This window comes from Cetorhinus maximus, chromosome 31 (assembly GCF_964194155.1).
Source record: "Cetorhinus maximus chromosome 31, sCetMax3.hap1.1, whole genome shotgun sequence".
Lineage (NCBI taxonomy): Eukaryota > Metazoa > Chordata > Chondrichthyes > Lamniformes > Cetorhinidae > Cetorhinus > Cetorhinus maximus.
In genome coordinates, this window is record NC_135909.1 from 13283632 (window position 1) to 13306798 (window position 23167).

A 23167-nucleotide genomic window follows, 5' to 3' on the forward strand; every position below is an offset into this window, starting at 1 on the left:
GCAGTTCGTTTAGCTTATATTTGAGCCGCTTCACGGAGAGATTGGAATTTCTTCCAAAGCATTTTATTAATCCCATGAAATGGGTTGAGGCAAAGCGTTTTGTTCCAGTTGGAAACACCAAAAATTGATCGAGATCCAACAGATATTGTGGATTTGTTAAAAATTGAACAAAATACAAAGATTGTACAAATTAACAAGACACTGCGTTCTGAGAAAGAGCTCTGAAATGTTTGGGAAAAGATGCAGAATCTTCAGCTAACGAGTAAGACCACGGTTTTCAGAAAGTTCCAATCGATTTCTGTATAAAGCGACCGCGGGAGAACTCGAAACTGCAATCTTCTGATTGCATTACGCACAACAACGTCAAACGCCTTACCCATTAGGCCACGCGGTCATTACACGGCCTCATACAACCGATACCGGTCCCATGTGAATAAGTATGTGGTTGTATTTATTCCATAAATTCCAGAAATTAATCCACGAAACATTTAAACCACTTCTTGAAGAAAGTCCTTCTTTCCATTTAACGAGTAATTTGATCGAATTTTCCGTTATGTTAATGCTATAGCATCAGAGAGCGAAACTATTTCCGATGGCTGGGAATCCAGGAATCGTGCACTAAAATGAAAGCAAAACGCTGCAGGTGCTGGAAACTTGAAATCAAAACTTCTGCAAAAGCTCAGCAGGCCAGGCAGCATCTGTGGAGAGAGAAACGTTTCGGCTCCGTTTGACACTTCTTCAGATCTGAAGAGAGGTAGAAATGTGATGGATTTTATACCGTGGAAGAGAGCGGGTGGAGCAATGGAGCAAAACAGAAGGTCAGGGATAGTAGGGACCTCAGCAGAGACTTGACAAGGATATCATGGTCACAAGACAAGGGGCGTGTTAATGGTAGTGTTAAAGACTATAGTAAATGCTAATATGGGGCATAAAGGTAAGATTACAGAACGTGTTAACAGCAGAACAAGGGTCAGCGCTCTCCAAAGGCAAATATGAGAACAAGTAACAGATGACCATGTAGAGGGAGGGGGTTAGGGGGTCCAGTGTTGATCAAAAGTAATCGATGTGAAACGTGAACATCGGTTTCACTGTTCGTGCTACTGCCTGAGATGCGGAGTAATTGCCAAAATGTCTGATTTCCCAATCACGATGTCCAAAGTTGTTTGGTCGACTGGAGGTGGCATTGAAACGATTCCTTAGTTGCACCAGGTCTACGTTACCGCCTGGCTCGTTGGTCTAGGGGTATGATTCTCGCTTAGGGATCTTCATTGTGTGAACTTGCGAGAGGTCCCGGGTTCAAATCCCGGACGAGCCCTGCTTTTTTCAAATTCTAATTGCGGAAATCAGGGCGAGATTGAAACACCCTGGAAGTTCATTGCAGAGAATACTTCACTTCACCGGACGTGAAGAAAATGAACGCAAAGCCTCCTCGTGTCATGGGACTCAGGAATTCATCCCACTGCACCAAATGCAGCAACTCCCACCTTGAGGATTCAGGTGGGATGCTCAATGCAGTCACTTGCAATTTTGCCTGAACGAACACACAGAATGGCATAATTTGATTTTTTTTTCGATATTTGAGCTGTCTTCTAGTATTTGCACTGAACAGAAAGTGAGCGTTTTAGCAATCCGGTTCAAGGGGAATTAACAATCAGGATATCTGGGCACAACTAAAATTGTGGAGCAGCAAAGTGTTTCACTCCCCGCATTACAGCCGGAGCTGAGCTGGAATTGTTCATTGCTGTCTTTTCACTATAACAATGTAAAAGGGTGACTGAAGCACTTTGATGGCAATCAACATCTATATTCATTGAAGCGGGTCATCTCCGCTGGCTCTTTGGTCTAGGAGTGCGATCCTTAATTAGGGATTTTTGTTGAATTGGTTTGCGAGAAGTGAAGGGTTCAACCCCCAGCCAAACATCATTGTTTGTGGCTTTTGGTCCAAGATGTGGGCTGCGTAAGGAAAACAATGAAGAGCTGTTCTCTGGAAGGTGGGATTCACTGAAATCGGGAGCAGGTTTGAGAATCCGGGTCGTTATTGCTTAGAATTTATCCACGCTGCACATGTGGGGAAAATAAACACAGGCCTTATAAATGTTTGCCTACGTAATCTGACTCTGAAATTATCCCAAAACAGCAATTCAGGCAACCCCATGCTTGTGGGTTCAGGTTGCTGGCTGATGAATTCTGTTGTAATATTATCTGAAAGAACTGACAGAGATGGTAACCCCTCAGCTTGGTTTTGATTTGACCGCATTTACACTGTATTCCAGGAGTTTCACTGAGGAGAAAATGGGCCTTTATGTGGTTCCGCAATCTCGTTCAGAGGGAATTAACAACCAACATGTAGCTGTAAGTAAGCATTTCCTTGTAGACATTAACGTGATCCATCCCGCGCTCATATTCACATTTGAAAATGAACAGTGTAACCAGCTCCCTTTCCTCGATGTGCTATTTGAGAAATCCGCTAAATGAGTTCTCTGCTACTGTCAACTTCAAGCCGACCATCACTGTTCAGATTAGCGTGGGTAGAAAATTGGCAGCTGGCAGAAAAAAGGGAGTAGACCTAAATGGGTCATTTTTTTCTGTTTGGCAGGATGTGACGAATGGGGTCGCGCAGGGGTTTGTGCTGGGGTCTCAACTTTTTACACTTTATTTCAATGACTTAGATGAGGGTAGGCAAAGCATAGTAGTTAAAATTGCAGAAGAAACAAACATAGGTAAGTTGCGAAGAGGACATAAGAAGATTGTAGACGGATATAGATAGGTTGAATGAATGGGCAAACATTTGGCAGATGGTGAAGTTTTTCGGTTTGGCTCAAAGATTAAAAAAAGCAGAGTATTATTTAATGGGGTACGCCTGCAGAATTCCGAGGTGCTGAAGGATCTAGGTGCTCTAGCTCTCGATTCACAGAAAGTTAGTGCAGGTACAGCAAATAATTGAGAAACTCGTGGAATGCTACCCTTTGTTACGAGAGGAATTGAACATAAAAGTAACAATGTTATGCTTCAGTTATAAATGGTATTGATGAGAGCATATCTCCAACACTGTGTGCAGTTTTGGTCTTATTTAAGGAAGCAGGTAAATGGGTTGGAGGGGGTACAGAGGAGGTTGACTGGATTAATAACTGCAATGAGCGGGCTGCCTTATGAGGAAATGTTGTACAGACTGGGCTTGTTTCCACTGGAGTTAAGGAGATTGAGGGGTGACTTTGTTGAAGCATATAAGATCCTGGATGGTCTTGACAAGGTGGACGTGGAAATGACATTCACTCTTGTGGGTGAGTCCAGAACCAGGAGGCACTGTTTTAAAATTAGGGGTCGCCATTTTAGGACAGAGATAAGGAGAATTTGTTTTCTCTAAGACGGTTGTGTGACTTTGGAATTCCCTGTCTCAGAAAGCGGTAGAGGCGAGATCACTGAAAATTTTTAAGGCAAAGGTACAAATTTTCATGTTAGGTAAGAGAATTAAAGGTTGTCGGAGGTAGATGGGAATGTGAAAATCGAAACACAAGCAGAACAGACATGATCTTATTGAATGACGGAGCAGGCTTGAGGGGCTGAATGGTCGACTTCTGCTCCTATTTCGTAAGCTCACATGTTGATATGTTAGACCAATCAGAGTTGACTTGCCTTTTTTTGGAATTAAAACAAAAGCTTTGGATTAACTGTTTCTTGGTGCATTGTCCATGGCAACGCCTTAACCAGTCAGATTCCACATGCCAGCCAATCAGCATCCTGTTTATCACGTAGTTTTCAATGTTGTTCCCTTTGAAATTTGGCGTTCGTGTGTCTGTCCTGATAAGTGCAAGATAAAAAACTTCGACAGCATGTCTCTTTTTTTTTATCAGAAACACTCAAGTTCTGTGCCACCAAGTGGCAATTTCCCTAAAACTGGGTCCTGTGGTTACTGACCCTTCTGTCACAGGATTAAAAAAAAAAACGTTCTCCTTATTTAGTCTATCAAAATCATTCATCATTTTGTGCAACTCATCACTGTTTTGTCGACAGAGGCGACATCAGGAAAATGCAGGGGACACTTTAAGATTGAAGCAGAATGTGGGTTTATCCACATTCAGGCTATTTCAACACCGTGCAGTCGTAAACCCGACCAAGGAGCTTTACAGGAGAGGTAACAAGCAGCATTTGATACCAAACCATGTATTGGGCCAGGTGGCCAAACACTTCATCAAAGAGGTAGATTTTAAAGAGATCGTTAAAGGAGAAAGGAGAGCTGGGAGGTTTAGGGAAGGAATTGAAGAGCTGATGGTTCCGACAGCTGAAGGCACGGCCTCCAATGGTGGAACAAGGAAAAGCGCGAATCATCAAGAGACCGGAATTAGATTCAGACCGAGTAAGGGGATTGTCTGGAAATGGACGCGAAACTCCAGCCTGACAAGTGAGGAATCTACCCCCGACCCTCCAATATTCTCACTGCCGCTCGCCCCATGTGTCCAGTTGGAAAACATTCTGAAGCAGCATGTAATCTGACAGGGAACCCGGGATAAGCCTCCACTGTCTGATCGAAAACTGCAACAGGAGCTGCTCATTACAACTGTGAGAGCCGCGTGGTGACGGTGTAGGTCTTGACATCCAGTGGTGTAGGTTCACATCGGCCTCATCATGTTATTGTTTAAAGGTGTCTCCCAGAAACAGTCTGGAGAGATGACAGGGCAGTTCTGAGAGGCAGTGTCATGCTGCATGTCACAATTACCAACTGGCTGCTTATGAACAGGTTGAAGTCTGCCTGAGGGCTGAGCAAACTGACTGCGTTCGAGCAATTCTCAATGTGTTTTGGAGAAGTTGCCCTGAGAATTTGATGATTCTGCTCAGTGGTTCGGAGGGAAAGCGAACAGGGACTTGAGTCACCATCACCAACAGGCATTAACGAACCAGTTTCTCATTTAAACCACAGTCATGGAGTTATAGAGTTCTACAGCACGGAAAGAGGCCCTTCGGCCCATCGTACCGGCGTCGGTCATCAATCCCCTTTCTACTGCAATCCCATTCTCCAGCACTTGCCCTTTCTCCGGTATATCGATGACTGCTTCAGTGCCGCTTCATGCTCTCGTCTGGATCTGGAGAAATTTTTTAATTTTGCTTCCAATTTCCACCCCTCCATCATTTTCATCGTCCACCACTGACACTTTCCTTCCCTTTCTTGACCACTCAGTTTCAATTTCTGGTGAAAGACTGTCCACCAATATTCATTACCAGGCTACCGACTCCTATAGCTACCTCGAATACAACTCCTCACACCCCGATACCTGCAAGGACTCCATCCCATTCTCTCAGTTCCTTTGCCTCCGTCACATCAGTTCTGATGATGCCATTTTCAAAAACAATTCCTCTAACATGTTTTCCTTCTTCATTAACCGAGGTTTTCCACCCACGGTGTTGACAGGGTCCTCAACCCTATCCGGCCCATCTCCTACACATCCACCCTCGCACATTCCTCTCCCTCCCAGAACCATGATAGGGTCCCCCTTGCCCTCACTTATCACCCCACCAGCCTCCGCATTCAAAGGATAATCCTCCGTCATTTCCCCCAACTCCAGCATGATGCCACCACCAAACACATCTTCCCTTCAACCCCCCTGGCGGCATTCCGTAGGAATCGTTCCCTCCGGGACACCCTGGTCCTCTCCTCCATCACCCCCTACACCTCTACCCCCTCCCACGGCACCTTCCCATGCAACCACAGAAGGTGCAACATCTGCCTCTTTACTTCCCCTCTCCTCACAGCCCAAGGGCCCAAACACTCCTTTCAAGTGAAGCAGAATTTCACTTTCACTTCCCTCAATTTAGTCTACTGCATTCGCTGCTCCTAATACGGTCTCCTGTATATTGGAGTGACCAAACGCAAACTGGGCCACCGCTTTGCAGAACACCTTCGTTCTGCCCGCAAGCATGTCCCAGACCTCCCTGTCGCTTGACATTTCAACACTCCACCCTGTTCTCATGCCCACATGTCCGTCCTTGGACTGCCACAGTGAAGCTCAACGCAAATTGGAGGAACAGCACCTCATCTTCCGACTAAGCACTTTACAGCCTTCCGGACTGAATATTGAGTTCAACAATTTCAGATCATGAACTCTTTCCTCCATCCCCACCCCTTTTCCGATCCCCCTTTTTCTAATAATTTATAATTTAAAAAATATATAAATCTTTCTTTTTCCACCTATTTTTAAATTTATTTCAATCTTTTGTTCTTTCTCCACCTTTTAGCCCATTTCGATCCCTTCCCCCACCCCACCCCCACTAGAGCCATCTGCCACTAGCCTGCTTGCTGCCCTTAATGCCCCCATTAGCACATTCCTGAGATAATATCACCACCGTCAACACCCCTTTGTCCTTTTGTCTGTGGCATCTTTGGCAATCTCTTCTTTGCCTCCACCTATCACTGGCCCCTTATCCAGCTCCACTTGTCCCACCCACCTCTACCAGCTTATATTTCACCTCATTTCTCTATTTCCTTAGCTCTGATGAAGTGTCATTCGGACTCAAAACTTAAACTCTATTCCTCTCCGCTGATGCTGTCAGACCTGCTGAGTTTATCCAGTTATTTTTGGTTTTCTTTCGGATTTCCAGCATCCACAGTATTTTTCTTTTGTCCTGAATGCTATGTCGTTTCAAGTGTTCATCTAAGTGCTTCTCAAATGCCGTGAGGGTTCCTGCCTCTACCACCCTTTTAGGCAGTGAGTTCCAGATGTCCTCCACACTCTGGATGAAACAAAAATCCTCAAATCGCCTCTGTACCACTTGTCCCATACCTTAAATCTATGCCCCCTGGCTATTGATCTCTCAAAAAAAGGCAAGAACTTCCTCTTAACTACCCAATCTCTGCCCCTCATAACTTTGTGCACCCCAACCAGGTCGCCCCCTCAGCCTCCCCGGCTTTCAGGAAAACAACCCTATCCGATCCAGTCTTTCTTCATAGCTGAAAGGCTCCAGCCTAGACAACATCCTGGTGAGTCTCCTCTGCACCCTTTCTGGTGCAATCACATCCTTCCTATATTATGGCGAGCAGAACTGCACACAGTACTCCAGCTGTGGCTTATCTAGAATGTTATACAGTTCCAACATAACCTCTCTGCTCGTATCGTCAATGCCTCGACTAATAAAGGCAAGTATCCCATCTGACTTCTTAATCACCTCATCGACCTGTCCTACTGCCTTCAAAGATCATTGGAAATGCACAACAAGGTCCCTCTGATCCTTTGTGCTCCCTAAGGCCCTGCCATTCATCGTGTGATCCCTTGCATTGTTAGTTCTCAAAAAATGCTTCACATCACACTTTTCAGGATTAAATTCCACTTGCCATTGTTCTGTCCATCTGGCCAGCCCACCTGTGTTATCCTGTGGTCTAAAGCTTCCCTCCGCACTGTTTACCACACCACCAATTTGCTTGTCATTTGCGAACTTACTGATCATACCTCCTACATCCATGTCTAGATCATTAATGTACACCACAAACAGCAAGGGACCAGCACTGAGCACTGCAGTATGCCACTGGACACAGGCTTCCTGTCACAAGAGCAACCTTTGACCATCATGCTCTGCCTCCTGCCACTAAGTCAATTTTGGATCTAATTTGCCAAATTTTTCTGGTCCCATGGGCTCTTACTTTCTTGACCAGTCTCCCATGCGAGACATTGTCAAACACCTTATGGAAGTCCATGTCGACTATGTCAACTGCATTACCCTCGCCTATACACCTTGTCACCTCCTCCAAAAAATCAATCAAATTTGTTAGGCATAATATCCCCCCAGCAAAGCCATGCTGACTATCCTTGATTAATCCTTGCCCCTCCAAGTGGAGATTAACTCTGTCGCTCAGATTTTTTTCAAGGAGTTTCCCTACCACTGATGTTAGACTCACTGGCCTATAGATCCCTGGTTTATCCCTAACACTCTACTTGAATATTGGTGTTCTCCAGTCCTCTGGCACCTCTCCTGTGGCCAGAGAGGATTTGAAAATTAATATCAGCGCCCCTGAAATCTCCTCCCTTGCCTCCAACAGCAGCCTGGGATATATCTCATCCGGGCCTGGCGATTTATCCACTATTACGCCTCCTAAAACCGCTAATACCTCTTCCCTCTCAATGATAATTTGTTTAAGTGTATCACAATCCCCTTCCCTGATTTATATGCCTAAACCATCCTTCTCTAAAATTAATACAGATGCAAAGTGTTCAAATAAAACCTCACCGACGTCTTCTGGTTCCTCACACAGGCTGTCACATTGGTACCTATTGGCCCTATCTTTCCCTAGTTATCGCCTTGCTCCTAATATCCTTATAAGCGCCTTTGGATTTTGCTTTATTTTACCTGCCAGCGTATTTTCATGCCCACTCTTCGCTCCCCTAATTTCTTTTTAAAGTAACTCCCTGCACTTTCTATTCTCCGCGGGGGATTCCGCTGTTTTGAGCCCTCGTTGTCTGCCCTAAGCTTGCATTTTTTCTCCTTTTACAATCCAGTAAATTTCTTAACAGCCAGGGTTCTCCGGACTTGATGGTTCCACCCCTCCACCTTTACGGGAACATGTTGGCCTACACTCTTATCATTTTCTTTTTGAATGTCTCCCACTGCGATGATGTAGATTTTCCTACAAGGAGCTGCTCACACATGAATTAAAAACTAACTTCGAGGGGACTCGCACTCACAACTTTTGAATGTCCTTTTTGTCATTGTTTTAAGCAATACACACACGATCCATTGCACTACAGAGTCTCACATGTGGCAGCATTTCCCTTTGCCTTATGAGGATTTTTGACAATGTAGGACGAGCTGAGAGCTGCAAAGTTCAGCATTTCTGATATTAGAATATTAATTACGTTTCAAAACGACTTCATTGCTGGTCAAACGGATTAGAACGTCTTGTGTTCGTCAAAAGCGCAATTCCATCGCTCTCCCTCTATTCATCTGTCTGTTTCTGTGACTATCTCTCCCTTAAATCGCGCTCTCTCCCTCCCTCTTGATCAGAAAGGGCACCAGAAGGCTGAATGGATACCGATTCCTCTTTCCCGTTATTCTTAAGGAAAATCAGCCATCGACAGAAAACACTTTCCATATTTCGCCAAACAAATGTAATTTCCTTTTCAGAAAGTTCAGACAGAAATTTGAAGATAGGATGTTGTGATACTGGGGAAAAAAGAACTGCTTAAATTTGATGAACTCCCTGGATCTGGCGGCCCACAACATCGGTTTTTTAAAGAATAGGTTGCAGGGATATTGTAAGAATCGCCGCTGATTTTCCAGATTTCCCAGATTCTAGCACGGAACTATAGAATCAACCTCCATCTCCTACCAGTCAGCCCTGTGTCGGTTCCATACCTGCTATTTCTGCCTTTTTTCTTGAGCTGCAGAGACTCCTCAGAAACTCTTCACTCACTGTAAGTTAGACTTCCGATCCCCGCCTGGACAGCTGTGTTACGCACAAGTTAAGTATCGTTCAATTTATAAACGAGTAAAATTCACCCTAATTATAACGCAGCAGTTTTAAAGGTTGTAAAGCTGAAAAAAATCAGGAATAAAGGCTGGAAGATCCGATCGTGTCAGTGATAATCTGTGAGGTGTGAGCCTGTCGAGAGTGCCCGAGTCTGGAATGATGGGTTCAATAGGGGGAAATTCTCAAGAGAGCGTTCGAGCTCAGAGTGGCGGGGTCTATGGAGAGAGGTCCTGAAGCGACTGTCTGAACCCAGGGTTTGTGTATTGTGGAGGTACAGGAGGGGGCCATTCAGTCCCTTCAGGCTGTTTCCACACACAGTTACACAATGGTTGGTCTGTATCTTAGCTCCATCCAGATGCCGTGATTTCCAATCCTGTTAGGCGGTTGCCTAGCAAAAATCTATCACTCGTCGTTATTGAATTATTACTTAAGGCAGCATTTACTGCTTATGAGGGAAGATTGCTTCACATCTCCATCTTTGCGCGAAGAAATAATTATTAACGCCTCCCCTGAATGGCCTGTCTCTGTTTGAAATGTATGACCTTTAGTCCTGGACTCCACCATTTCACCAGTGTTTTTTAATGTCCTCCTGAAATCTGTTGCTATCGTTCACATTGTTTAGTTCACATCTGAGTTTTGTGTAGTTTTGGACTTTGTAATTGTACGCAATAAACACAAGTGTAGGCTATTAAAGTTTATCCAGAAGAGAAGTGGCTCTAACACTGACTCCTGGAGACATTACTGTCCGCTCCGCTGAAGTCTGGAAAACAACTGTTCATTGACAATTTTGTATCCACGCTCTCTGCCAGAAACAGCACGGTGAGATGACTGAGCAGTTTTGGAAAGATAGTGTTGGCTGTATATGTCAACTTTGGAAACTGTTTGAAGAATGAACAGACTGATTCTGGCCTGGCCTGGTGTTTTCTAGTTTCATGAAAAGTTGCCGTGAGAAGTTGAGATTCTTCTGGCCAGTGGTTCAGATAGAAAGTGGGGGCAGTCAGGAGCCCCCTGTATAACTGGAGATGTCGGTGAAACAGCTCCCCTTCGCTGAAAGCCTTGAATGAAAGAGTGAGAAAAACAGAATTCCAACAATGGATAATTGTTCCAAAGTTCCGCAATTTCCAACATTAGACCATTGATTAGGCTTGAAAAGTGTTTCATTCATTGTAAAGCGTATTGAAACCCCTTGTGGTTGTGACAACAGCTTTAAAAAGGCAAGTGTTCAATTCAAATACCTCATTGATATCAAGGGCAGTCGCTGTTACATCGCCAGTTGAGTTCAGTTCTTCTGTCCATGTTTGGGCCAAGGCTGCAGTGCAGTCAGGAGCTGAATGGCCCTGGTGTATCCCAAACCAAGCATCAATGAACAGGTTATTGCTGAGTTACTGTTGCTTGATGGCACTTTCGAAGTCAGCCATCACATTTTTTTTTGATCAGGAGTAGACTAATTGGCCGGGTTGGATTTATTCTGTATTTTTGTTGACAGGGCACACCTGCTGACCTCGCCAGCCAGGCCCACATCTCGTACAAAAAAAAACGGAAATGTTCCAGTTCTTGTGTACAAATCTCGTTAAACGACAATGGGATTAATGTCATCAAGTTTTGACTGCATCTGTTAATCGCTGGGAGTAAATTTGATTGTGGGATTCATGTCGTACCCATAAAACTCTGCTTCTGTACCTGAATGAGCTTTGTTCTGTATCTGTCAGTCACAGGCAGTGTTTGTGAGTGTAGGATTCATTCTGTATCCCCAACTCTGGGACCGTTTGTGAGAGTAGAATTCCTTCTTTATGGGTCAATGTCTTGTACTGTAAGTGAGGGTGGGGTTAATTTTGTATCAGTCAGTGGTACTGATTGCCAATGTGGGAGTCATTCTGTATCTATCAGCCACTATTACTGTTAGGGAAATTGGGATTAATTCGTTGGCTAAATGTCTCTGGTATTTTCTTACTCACAGTGTAAGTAACATATCTTCTCATTTCTGTTGGGCTGTTGTAAAGAACATATCTCTTTATTACCTGTTGGACTGTGGATTAGAATTACAATGGCTGCATGTTGAAAGACATGCTCATTGGAACAGAATGAGAGATATATACAATGCTGCAATCTTGGAACACAGTGGGTCCTGAAAGACAGGATGGTGCCAGGAAGGATTGCTGGACCAAGGGAGCTGTCTGACAACATTTTAAGTGGCTCCTGACCAGGTGACCAAGATTTTGTGTGAAGAGCGGTACAGCAGAACTTCTTGGCCTGCAAAGAGAAAACATCTAAAATCTCTTTCCTCATATCTCTATAACCAGCTCCCCCTCTCTCTCTCTCTCTCTCTGAGGAAACCAGTGTGAAAAGGGAAAGGGAAAGCCACTGTTAGAGAAATTGAAAGGCAAGTTATCATCCAATGAACTAAATTCTGAAAGTGCTGGAAGGCCACCTCGTGTCATCAACAAGATCTGAAAGGAATTTGGAAGACATCAATCAAAATCAATCCTTCCAACCCTGTACTCCAGATTGGTGCAACTGAACTGTTTTACCCCACCCTTAAAATGCATGTTTTGTGTGCCTTATGTGTACGCGTGTGTGTATGTGTGTGTGTGTGTGTGTGTGTGTGCGCGTGTGTATGTCTGTGTGTGTAAGGGTTTAAGAAGAGGGTGGAGTTTAAGTTACAGTGTTAGAAGTTAGCAGTTATTTTTTTTTTCGTTGCCATTTGTTAAAGATAATTTGATCAAAACAATTATTTACTTATTAAGTTTACAAACCTGGTGCTCATATCCTGTTAACCTAAATTAAACAGTTAGGTAGAATTGGGGCAATCTGGTGGTTTGATCAAAAATTTTCACATTTGTCGTGGCTCGGGGAGCAGTGGGGTTCGATATTGCAGCGAACTATCCCCAGTGAGATCGTGACATTCGGCAGAGCCTCCGTATCCAGGTTGATTCCGCAGTTTGATGGGAATGTTAGGGTGGGTGATGTGCTGGGCCAGGAGTGTATCAATTATGGTCGAATACAATTCTGCTGCTGCTGATGGCTCTCAGAGCATGAGCCTGGGATCGCTGGATTACTCTTCCAGTGCCAGGATCAGATTTCTGCATCTGTCATTCCCAGACACAATATATCTTCGTCATATTCAGTATGTATCTTGCATTTTCTGATACTTTATGAGGTTTGGGTCACTAGTTGAGTCTGTCAGTGGAGCCGTACGTGTGCAATTGATTTGCCTGACAGTCAGCTTCCGGTGCTGTAAATGACCGGATTTATTCTGTATTTGTCAGTCTTTGGTATTGTAAGCGACTTTCTGAATCTCCTCATCCTGAATCTCACAATGGCGCTGTGTGTGTCTGTGTGTGTGTGTTTGTTGACTGGTGGCGGGTGGGGGCTGGGGGGTGTGTGGTTGTACGTGTGTGTGTCTGTGTGGTTAACTCATTATCACTCAGTGCTACTGAATGTGAGTGTGGATTAATTCTCCCCTCGTCTTTGCCAATTCCTAAGAAATGCTTAGACTGCGTGAGGTGTAATTGCGCGGCGGGTGGTGGGGTAGGGGGAGGTGTGTCGGGGAGGGAGGGACTGAAATCCATGGCGCAGGATGATGAGTGTGAAAACAGCCGACTTTAAAACATGTGTGTAGGAAAGTGAAAAGAGAACATGTATGTGGGGAGATCACAGGAAAGCTGTGGCTGGAGCTGCCCCGAGAGACAAGTTTTGGGTTGTCAGTTAAAACATAACTCCTGTAATGAAGGCACAAAATCAGAAACAGGAAATGCGGGGAATATTCAGCAGGTCCGAAAACAGCTGTGGAGAGATATTCCTGTCGCCAGGATCCAATGGACACTTCACGTCGCTCAGATCTTACACTCTCAACACCTTCGTGTAAGGAACAGGTCGGGCGGGAATTGTTGATTTGAGCAAACAGAGCAATGCAGCAATGAGAAGCTCCTCACCCCCCGGCGGCTTGGGGAAGGATGGGACTCAGATACAGGATCCTGACAGGTGCTGAAAAAAGGAAAATCACATCGAGTTTCAAATGCAATGAAGGTGAAAATAGAATCCAAAACATTTGTGCGAAGTTCAATGGGTTAGTGTCCCAATGCATCAGAGCTGCGATTTCTGATGGCCGAGTGGTCTGAAGTGCTGTGTTTATATTGCCCTATTCTTCTGGAAGCGTGGGTGACGAATCCCCCTCCTGACATTAACTTTCCTTCCACAGCTCATTCCAAACCCGCCACTCCTGCCGGCGAGAAGGACAAGGGCAGCAGACGCATGGGAACACCATCACCTGCAAACACACGACATTAAACTGAAAAATAGGACAAGTGCATCACTGCTTCACTTGGAAGAGGTGTTTGGGTTTTGAGGAGATAAAAAACTGACGTTGTATCCCCTGCATTAGCACAGAAAGGTGCGGTTAAAAGGGGAGGGGATATTGGCGGTAGAGCAGCGGTCGCGGAGGGGATTGTCCCTTCAGTATGGTGAGTTCCCCATTCAGTGGAGCCACACACCGCCCTGACTTAGAAATATATCGCCACCCCTTCCCTGTCGCTGGGTCAAAATCCTGTTCCGCCCTTCAACTGGATCCTGGATCATCTGTAACTGAACTCCAGCTTCCTGGCAGGATTTCACAGACGATCAAACCAGTGCTGATTCAAACAAAACCTCGAGCGATCCCATTTTTAAAATTGCCATTTAGTTCGCTTTTTGGGGGGAAAGTTCTAATTTTTCACCACCCTTTGTGTGAAGTGTCTCTTTACCACATCATGAAAGGCGCTACACTCATTTTATACTTTACCCCAGTTTTCTGGACCGAAGTCGTACCCGATCTGCGACATATAACTAACTGTTCATGAGATGTATCCACCGCCCTTGGTCTCTGTGGCTTAGTTGGTTAAAGCGCCTGTTTAGTAAACAGGAGACCCTGGGTTCAAATCCCAGCAGAGCCTTGTTTCCATTTACAAGTTTTGAGCTGATCTGGGCTGATTTGAGCAAGTCCTTCGTAACAGTGCAAAACATTTCTTGGTTCTGATGAGTATTTCCAAATTACCCTCCCTTGTACAGCATGTTTTCTTCTAACATTTCAACACAACTGAAGAAGAGATTTCTGGAAAGTGGCCACTCACACTGAGAGACTCTGCCCCGTGTGACTCCACCGGAAGAGATGGGCGCTATTCTATTTAACAGTTGAAGTTCAGAACACTGACATCCAGATTTTGGAAGAACAAGACAACAGAGCAAGGTAAAACTCACTGGGTCAGCGATAGGATTCAAACTTCATCACCGGAAATAAGAGGAAGAGAGGTGAACAATAGTTTACTGTGTGAACGCTGTAACAAGCAGTTGGCAAATTCTGCTTTCCGAGACCTCACTGCAGATGTGCAATGCATCTGTTTTCCACTTCGTTTAAAATGCTGAATATTCTGAGTTTACATCTAGGTGGACATTTAGTTTAAATTTATTTGTGAAAAAGTGTCAATTGTTTCCATGTTGTTAACGTGGCAGCACGTAAACATTTCAAAGAGTTCTCCTCACAACCTGCTCAACACGTTTCACCGAAAGAGATTATCATTTATCTGAAATATCCTTTCACAAAGAGGGATATTAGGTGTCGCTCCACGGACATTCCAATGGATTTGGGACGGATTCATTACAAATAATCAGGACTTTCTAAGCACCTCAATCAGCCACAATTTCTTCAAAAGAAACCGCTCTCGACATTCATCTCACTGAAGCAGAGTGTGACCGTGTTGTATCTGTCAGTGTGGAGGTGACCAGTTTGGGGTCGCTATCGGCCTGTTCCACCCTAGACTGGGGCAGGATGTAAGGGGGAGGGTTTCCCCGAATTTCGGAAAACATCGTTATTCGGAAAAATGAGACAAATTGAAAGGAACCAATGAATAAATCCCAGGGCCCAGATTGGAGAATCTGTAGTTTCCCTTTGGGAAAGTGAATCGGAGCAGAATGAAGGGTGAACATTCCCACTGCCCAGAAGCGGTGAAGACACAGCTCAGTCAGCCCGGCCCCCTCCATTCTCACACTGGAACATTCCTCACATGGAAATTATTTAACCCAGTGAATTAAATCCTTACAGCCGATAATTTATACAACTGATTGAAGGAATGTCGAGCGTGGTTACCGAGTGACGGTGAAAAGTTGAACATTTGTTCTGTTCAACCAAACTGCGATGAAATGTGAACATTTCTTCTCATTGTTAAAAATAAATTGAAGGGCCTGGATAAAAATGTTCAGTGTTTGTGAGAGTGGGGTCTGGGTGAGCAGCTGGTGAGTGCGACAGGGCCAGTGCTGGATGCAGGAAGCTCCCGTCAGTGTGGGTGGGTCTGATGGGGCTGAGTGATTGACAACTGGCGGTTGTTGGTGTTTCCATAAATCATGGAAATTCCCTCCGACAGCTTATTTTCTTCATTTGATTGCAAACAACTTGAGCAAAAGTGAATCAGGGCAGGAACATTTTTGGTCTGTATGAAAGCGGGGCGTGGTGTAGGTGGGGGTTGGGGGGGAGGGGGAGGGGAGGAGGGGGGAAGGGGGAATGATTTCAGCTGCCATTGTCCAATGGTGAAAAGTTTCGACGACAAATCCACTGGGTTTTTCCACTTTGACTTGCGTCCTGCTCCCTGAGGATCTGTTCAGTATTTTTAATTCTGTTTTATTTTGAGTCCTCTATTTCCACAGGATGCTGGCACCGAAATGGCTCATACTTGGCGCTGTTGTTATCTATGAAGCAGGTATTGTCTGCGCGGTGGGCAGAGGCGCTGCTGCCTCACAGCTTCAGGGATCCGGGTTCGGTCGGGTGTCTGTCCGAGTGGAGTTTGCACTTTCTCCCCGTATCCGTGTAGATTTTCTCCGGTTAGGTGGATTGGCTTCGGTAAATTGCCCCTCAGTGTGTGTCTGTGTGTGTGTGAGTGTGTGCCTGTGATGGACTGGAGTCCACGTCCTGGGTGAACTCCGCCAACGCCTATTGCCTGTCCGGATGGTCTCGGACTCCCCGCGATCCTGAATTGGATGAAGCGGCTCTGGAAAAGTGAGTGACTGCACGGTCTAATGGAGACATACGGTCTAATGGAGACATGTTCAGAGGGCTGTGCCAGAGGGTTTCTTTCAGGTTTTTGGCATCTTTTGGTCCTTTTGCAGCAACCGGATGTCTGCAGAGGAACTCGGAATGCCGAGCCCCTCTTCTCAGGGTGGACTTATTCAGGGGAGAAAATGTTGGTTAAGGAGATAATGAAAGGTCTGGGGATTTGGGCCGAGATTCCCGGAGTTTGGGGGAATAGCATAAATCGGTGGAGCAATGTGAGATTAGCGGGATACCAGCTTGGGACATTATCCAGTCTGTACTGGGGGACTGCTGGGAAGGAAGTTGTTTTGTCTGCTTATCCAAGCGGAATGTTGGGGGTAGAGCGGTGGTCAGATCCCGAGGGGAGGGTGAAAGCCTTTCACTGAGTTTCAAGGTTGTAAATCAGATCCTGGACGTATTGCTGCTGTGTTCCCAGGAGGTGGGGTCTCATATCTAGAGGAAAAAACTTACATCAAAACTGAGATGTAGGGCGTTGGAATCTGCTCTGCGCCGATTAAATTCTATTCATTTTTGTTTCCCGTAATAAACAAGAGTTGTGAAGCAAAAGCTTACATCAAGGACCGGTCACTGAAGTAAAAAAGAATTGGAGACCCGGGACGTTAGAACCTGCTCAGCACCGATTCATATTAACTCAATATTGTGTCCTGGGATAAATAAGTGGTTTGTTGCTGTACATTACAAAAACAAATTGAATTATGAAGGTTCTGGCCAGTAACTTCATAATTTCCACTATTACATCTCTCAGCATCGTCAGCTGCATCCCATTAAGTCCTTGCGATTTACCAACATAAAGTTCAGCCAGTCCGTCCAGTACCTCTTTTTAAACAAGAGTTAAATAGAAAAGAAGGCAGTTGTAAATTGTGGATGGATAAAATGAGCACTTTTGTTGAAGAGGATGTAAAGGAGAAGAGGGAAAGCTTTGTAGTAAAGAACTAGGATTAATAGAAATAAAAATAGCAATAAGTGGAATGAAGGAAGTGGGGTTTTCATGGGCTGATTAGCGAATTTCACAAAGATTCTTTTAATAAAGATTGAAAATTCATTTTTCGACGCCTTTAATGAAATTAACATTGATGGAAGCCTTTCCTCATCTATAATGCATCATATCTTAGTTAACAAGAATCATGTGGGTAGATGGGATTCAAAGAATTGGAGGCATATCCCATTATAATAATGAATATAAGATCCTGGTGAGGGCTATGGAAAAGTTATGGGAAGAACAGCAAGACCTTGGAGAGCGTACAGTGGAGATTTACTGGAATGGTATGAGCGGTGAGGGATCCTGTATATGGATGGACTGGGTTAAAAACTGCCAGTGTTCTTCTTATCACAGGGAACGTTAAGGGGAGATTTAGTACAGGTATTTAAAATCATCCCAAGTATTTTGTTTCTTATACAATACAGTTTACCAATTGACAGAATGTTTGACAACCAATGAAGAGTACATACACTCTGTAAGATTTTTCTATTGTCACAATTTAATTTGTCAGGAAATGTTTCACTTTGGTCCATTCCAAACAGTCCCTGACCTGATGTAATAGAAATTCCTTTCACTTGCAGAAGCTGCATTTCCAACATTGCGCACCAGGCGGCTCATTCAGAACCTTCTTACCAACTTTTCATGGATGGAAAAAGGGTGTGAGACTGTGTTCTAAAACTCAGACAGGTGATCAGGTGACTGAGAGTTTAAGGTGCTGGATTGCTAATCTATTGTGTTTTGCATATGTGGGTTTGCTAGTTGGTGGATATTATTAATTAATTGTTGCTTCCTGTTTTGTTACATTTTGAATAAAAGAAAACTGAAATCCGTTGCTTGTCAATATCTCACTGGAGATCACGGATTTCTTCAGACTTCATCAAAACTGTGACTGACAATTACAGTTCTTCACCCAAATTATACTGGAATGATTATCAGACAGGATTCATGAAAGGAGGCAATGGAAAAAGTTAATGACGATGGAGCAGGAACATAACATTATCCTTGGGGAACACATTTAAGTTGAAATTTGCTTGATGAGTTCAGTGAGTGAGCAAGTTTTAGCAAATGAACTTTAAAGTGATGGGCCGTCTAATTAATCCTATGGAGGATAGAGCAGATTGTTTATTTATGTGCTGAGATGTGGGAAAATGTGGAGGAGCAAGAAGCTATGTACAGACATCATTAAAAGCTAGTGGACAGGAAGGTAAAAATACGCTAACAATGCTAGTAGAAAACAAAGGATTGGACTTCATGCAACAGCTTTATAAAACTCTGTTTAGATCCCATTTAGATCACTGTGTTCAGTTCCGGACAACACACTTCAGGAAGGATAGATTGGCCTCCGAGTGGGAGCAGCAGAATTTCACCAGAGTGATACCAGACTCAAATGATGACGGATTTCGAAAACTAGTCTCGTAATGCCTTGAATATCGAAGATTAAGGGGCGACATAACTGAGATATATATGATGATTAAATGATTTAACAGGGTAGATGGGGAGGAACTATTACCTCTGGCGGGGGAAGACCAGAAGAAGGGGACATAACCTTCAAATTTGATTGAAGCCTTTCAGGGATAATTTCACGAAGCACTTCTTCACACAAAGGGTGGTGGAAATAATGAATTCTCTCCCTCAATCAAGCGTTAAAGCTGGGAGTCAATCAAAAATTTCCAAACTGAAACTAATGGCTTTTGTTTGGTAAGAACTTTAAGAATTACAAAACAAAGAGGGATAGACGGAGCTAAAATACAGACCAGTCATGAGTTCATTAAATGGCAGAACAGGCATGAGGGAAGAATATTTTACTTCTGTTTGTATATTCCGATTTTCATAGTCCTGGACCGAGCAGGCTTTCAAATTCTGATCCAGTGTGTACATATTGCGTCATGAAGTTAATTCCTCCACCCACTCTTCATAAAGAAAAAACTAAATCTGGAGGGAACTGAAACGAGGTGTCAGCCTTTGTTGATGCCATTATTCTCTCAATATTGACAGTCTCCAGTCCTGAACTAGAATTCTGCACACAACTCAAGCCCGAGTAAATACTGCAGATAATTAAATTATCCTCTCCAACCTGCATTTCCTAGATTTTACAAGCTGCCAATCCTTTGATCAATATTTGGGAATTTAAATCCTGAAACAACTGTCTGTTAACCCAATTCTATCGTTTTTTTTCAGCGGGGCGGAATTAGAATCCAGTTGTTTCCCTCTCTGTTCATATTCTCTCAGTGTCGACTTCCCTCACTGATTGGACGGGAAGTGTGTTTGTATTAATTCTGTGAAGGACAAACCTGCTCCGTGATACAAGCATTTTCTGTGTCTTTTTAAAAATTTCAGCTGATAATTTCTCATTGAAACACAGGAAATCATGAAAGTTTCCCGGCTCCTGCATACTTTTGTGAGCTGATGAAACAAAATAAATCCAATTCCTGCACATAATGAATTCAGGCAGGAGGAGGTGCCTGTATCTCAATGATAAGATATTGGATCTGATGAAGAAAGTTTTTTAAAGGGAGATATGTTCCTGTGTGAAGCCGGGAAGGGGTTTGGTTTTCCACTTTAAACTTTGATCCTTCCGTTAGTTCTTTGTGTGCAGCAGTTTCTGGTGGTGTTATTGAGTCAGGAAAGTTGGTCAAGACAGTGGGAGAATTCCCCGCGCTCCTTTCAATAGCGCAGGGGAACCTTCATCAACATCAGGGCTCAATTTAATCATCTCTTCAAAAACCTGCTGCCAGTTATTGTTCAGGGTTACATTGAGCTGGGACACTGAGGTTAGTGACTTAATGAAATCAGTTCTTCATACAGAAAACATTAGCCCCTCACACACTCTGATCAATTAGACCCTCTATCCTTTATTACTGATTCATTTGTTGTGATTTTGAGTGCCACCCGAGTTGAGTTTTCAGTCAGATTTCATGTCTAATTGAGCAAAACCGAAACTGGTTAAGGGAAAAGGAACATACACTTTCTGTCAGAAAGGGGCAGCTAATTTGCACGGAGGAAACTCCCACAAACATCAATGTGATCATACTTCGGGCTGTTGATTGATGGATAGATATCAGCCAGTACTCGGGACGGGGATAACTCCACTGCTCGTGTGTTTTCTGCTGCAGCACCATCCGATCACTTACAATAAAATGAGAGGATGGACGGTGCTTTGTTTTAATGTCTCTTCTGAAGGACAGCACCTCCCTCAGTACTGGAGTGTCAGCCTTCCATGTTACAAGAAAATTTCGTAGTGGGATTTGAAGAAAGACTCCTGTGTTTTAAAGGCGACTGTGACCAAGTCAGCCCCAGTGAAAGTGTTTAAGAAATCGCCCAATCTACAGGTACATGACTCGGGTAAATATGTGGTCATCCCCTGTCAGGTCACATGACAGCTGGAGCCACAAGGCATCACAGCCAGATTTGTGACTGGATTCAAACCCAAAATCCTGTCTCAATGACATTTCAAATAAAGCTGTCGGCTGCTTGAAAACACAACAGTTAAACTTTCTGCCTGATCATGAGAGCGACTGTGACATTTACAAAACTAAATCATTAGATAAATAGTTCAAAAACCATCAAGTTTGAAATCCTATGAGGAAAAGTCAAGTTATTATTGAGAACTCTGCTGAGAAAGCTTCATTGGACAGCACAGAAGTCAGGTGAAGAGTCTGAGTAAATCGACACCAGCGAACACGTCAACATTAAAACTGAATCAACTCTTGTGAAGATCAATGAGTAAAAGCTGAGTGCTCCGTGCACCATCAGCTCATCAAGTAGATGTATTGTCTGGATAAAGCGTTCTGTTTAGAACAGGATTTATTGAACTGAGGCACGTTATTGCAGAACAAATAAGTCACTTCTAGATTTTCCTTTGAAAACATAGAAGCTAGGAGCAAACTTCCAGTTTGTTGATATATTGAATTCAGATAAACTGGAATTACAATGCAAATGAATTCATATTCAAAATCAAACCTTACTTTCAGGTAAATTACGTGGAACGATTAAATTACAAACAAGAACTCAAGTGACCTGTGAGCTCAAACACAGAGAGAGTAAATTTCAGACTGAAGACTTAAAAAATTCAATTTTTTGCAAGTGAGGGTTAAGTGCAGTGGGGGAAGGAGCTGCTGTGTAATTTTAACCGAGATACTGCAGCAAAAGTACAAGAGGGAAGGAGTGGAACTCTCTAAATTTTAACCGAGAGACTAGAGCAAAAGTACAAGAGGGAAGGAGTGGAACTCTCTAAATTTTAACCGAGAGACTACAGCAAAAGTACAAGAGAGAAGGAGTGGAACTCTCTAAATAACGAGAACTTTAATTAAATAGACAACTCATTTCAGTGAAATGTTGGGACAGCTGCGAGCTGTTGCCTACACATCCTGTGCTCTGTGGAAACTCCAAATAAGACCGATGATAATAGTCAGATTCATAATACATTACAGAACCAAGCAGAATACAGAAAGTGCAGAGGAGAGATGAGAAAAGGAAATTAGATCAGAAGAGAGAGCGTATGAGAAAAGATTTGCAGGTAACAATCGAAAACACAGAAGATTTTTTACCAGCATAAGGGCAGTCACTGAAAGGGGGGCTGATTTGGAGATCCTGTGCGGGGAGAGGGCATGGCTGACGTACTAAATGAGAACATACAAACAAACTAATTAGCAGCAGGAGTACGCCACTCAGCCCCTCGAGCCTGCTCCGCCATTGTAACCTCAACTTCATATTCCTGCCTACCCCCAATAACCTTTCACCCCCTCCCCCCCCCCCCAACCCTTGTTAATCAAGAATCTATCTAACTCTGCCTTTTAAATATTCAAAGTCTCTGCTTCCACCAGCTTTGAGGAAGAAAGCTCCAAAGACGCTCGACCCTCGGATAGAAAAGAAACTCTGTCTGAAATGAGCGACCCCTCATTTCTAAACAGTAACCTCTAGTTCCAGATTCTGGTACAAGAGGAAACGTGTTCTCCACCTCCACCCTGTCAAGACCCTCAGGATCTTAAAGGTTTGAATCTAGTTGTCTCTTACTCTCCTGAACTCCAGGCGATACAAGCCTAACCTGTTCAACCTCACCTCATAAGACAACCGGCCCATCTCTGGTATTTGCCTCGTAAACTTTGCACTAACCCTGTCATCACCAAACAAGCGGATTCTGCTAATGTCATTGGTGGGGAAATTGGATAGGATGAAAAGGATGCTATCACAAGGCTGGCACCGCTCACAGTAGAAAAGCTGCTCGATCCACATCGGATACACCTTGGATTACTGAGGGAATGAAGGGTGGAAATAGCGGGGATTCGAGCCACAATCTTTCAATCCTCCTTGGATACGGGAGTGAAGCCAGACAACTGCAGGTTGTTCATGTTACATCCGTGTTTAAAATGGAGAGGGATAAACCCAGTAACTACAGAGCAGTTAGTCTCATGCTGGTGGTGGGGAAACGTTTAAAGACAATAATCCAGAACAAAATTCATTGTCACTTGGTAGAACATGAGTTGATAAATGATAACCAGCACAGATTGTTTAACAGAAAATCAGCACTGAAATACTTAATACAGCTCTTTGGTGACGTGTCAGAGAACATTGACCAGGGAAGTGAGGATGATGATGTGTGTCTGGACTTCCAAAGGGATTTGAAAAAGTCCCACATAATGAACTTGGTAAAATTCCAGCAGCA

General features: G+C 43.9%; 2 non-coding genes across 2 annotated transcripts; both read left to right on the forward strand.

Moving 5' to 3' along the window:
- Positions 1-1225: 1225 nt before the first annotated feature.
- trnap-agg (transfer RNA proline (anticodon AGG)) lies at positions 1226-1315 on the forward strand. The gene is given in 2 exon segments: positions 1226-1261; positions 1280-1315. It is a non-coding gene; the product is annotated as a tRNA-Pro (tRNA).
- Positions 1316-14304: 12989 nt separating this feature from the next.
- Positions 14305-14379, forward strand: trnat-agu (transfer RNA threonine (anticodon AGU)). The gene has a single exon. It is a non-coding gene; the product is annotated as a tRNA-Thr (tRNA).
- Positions 14380-23167: the final 8788 nt, after the last annotated feature.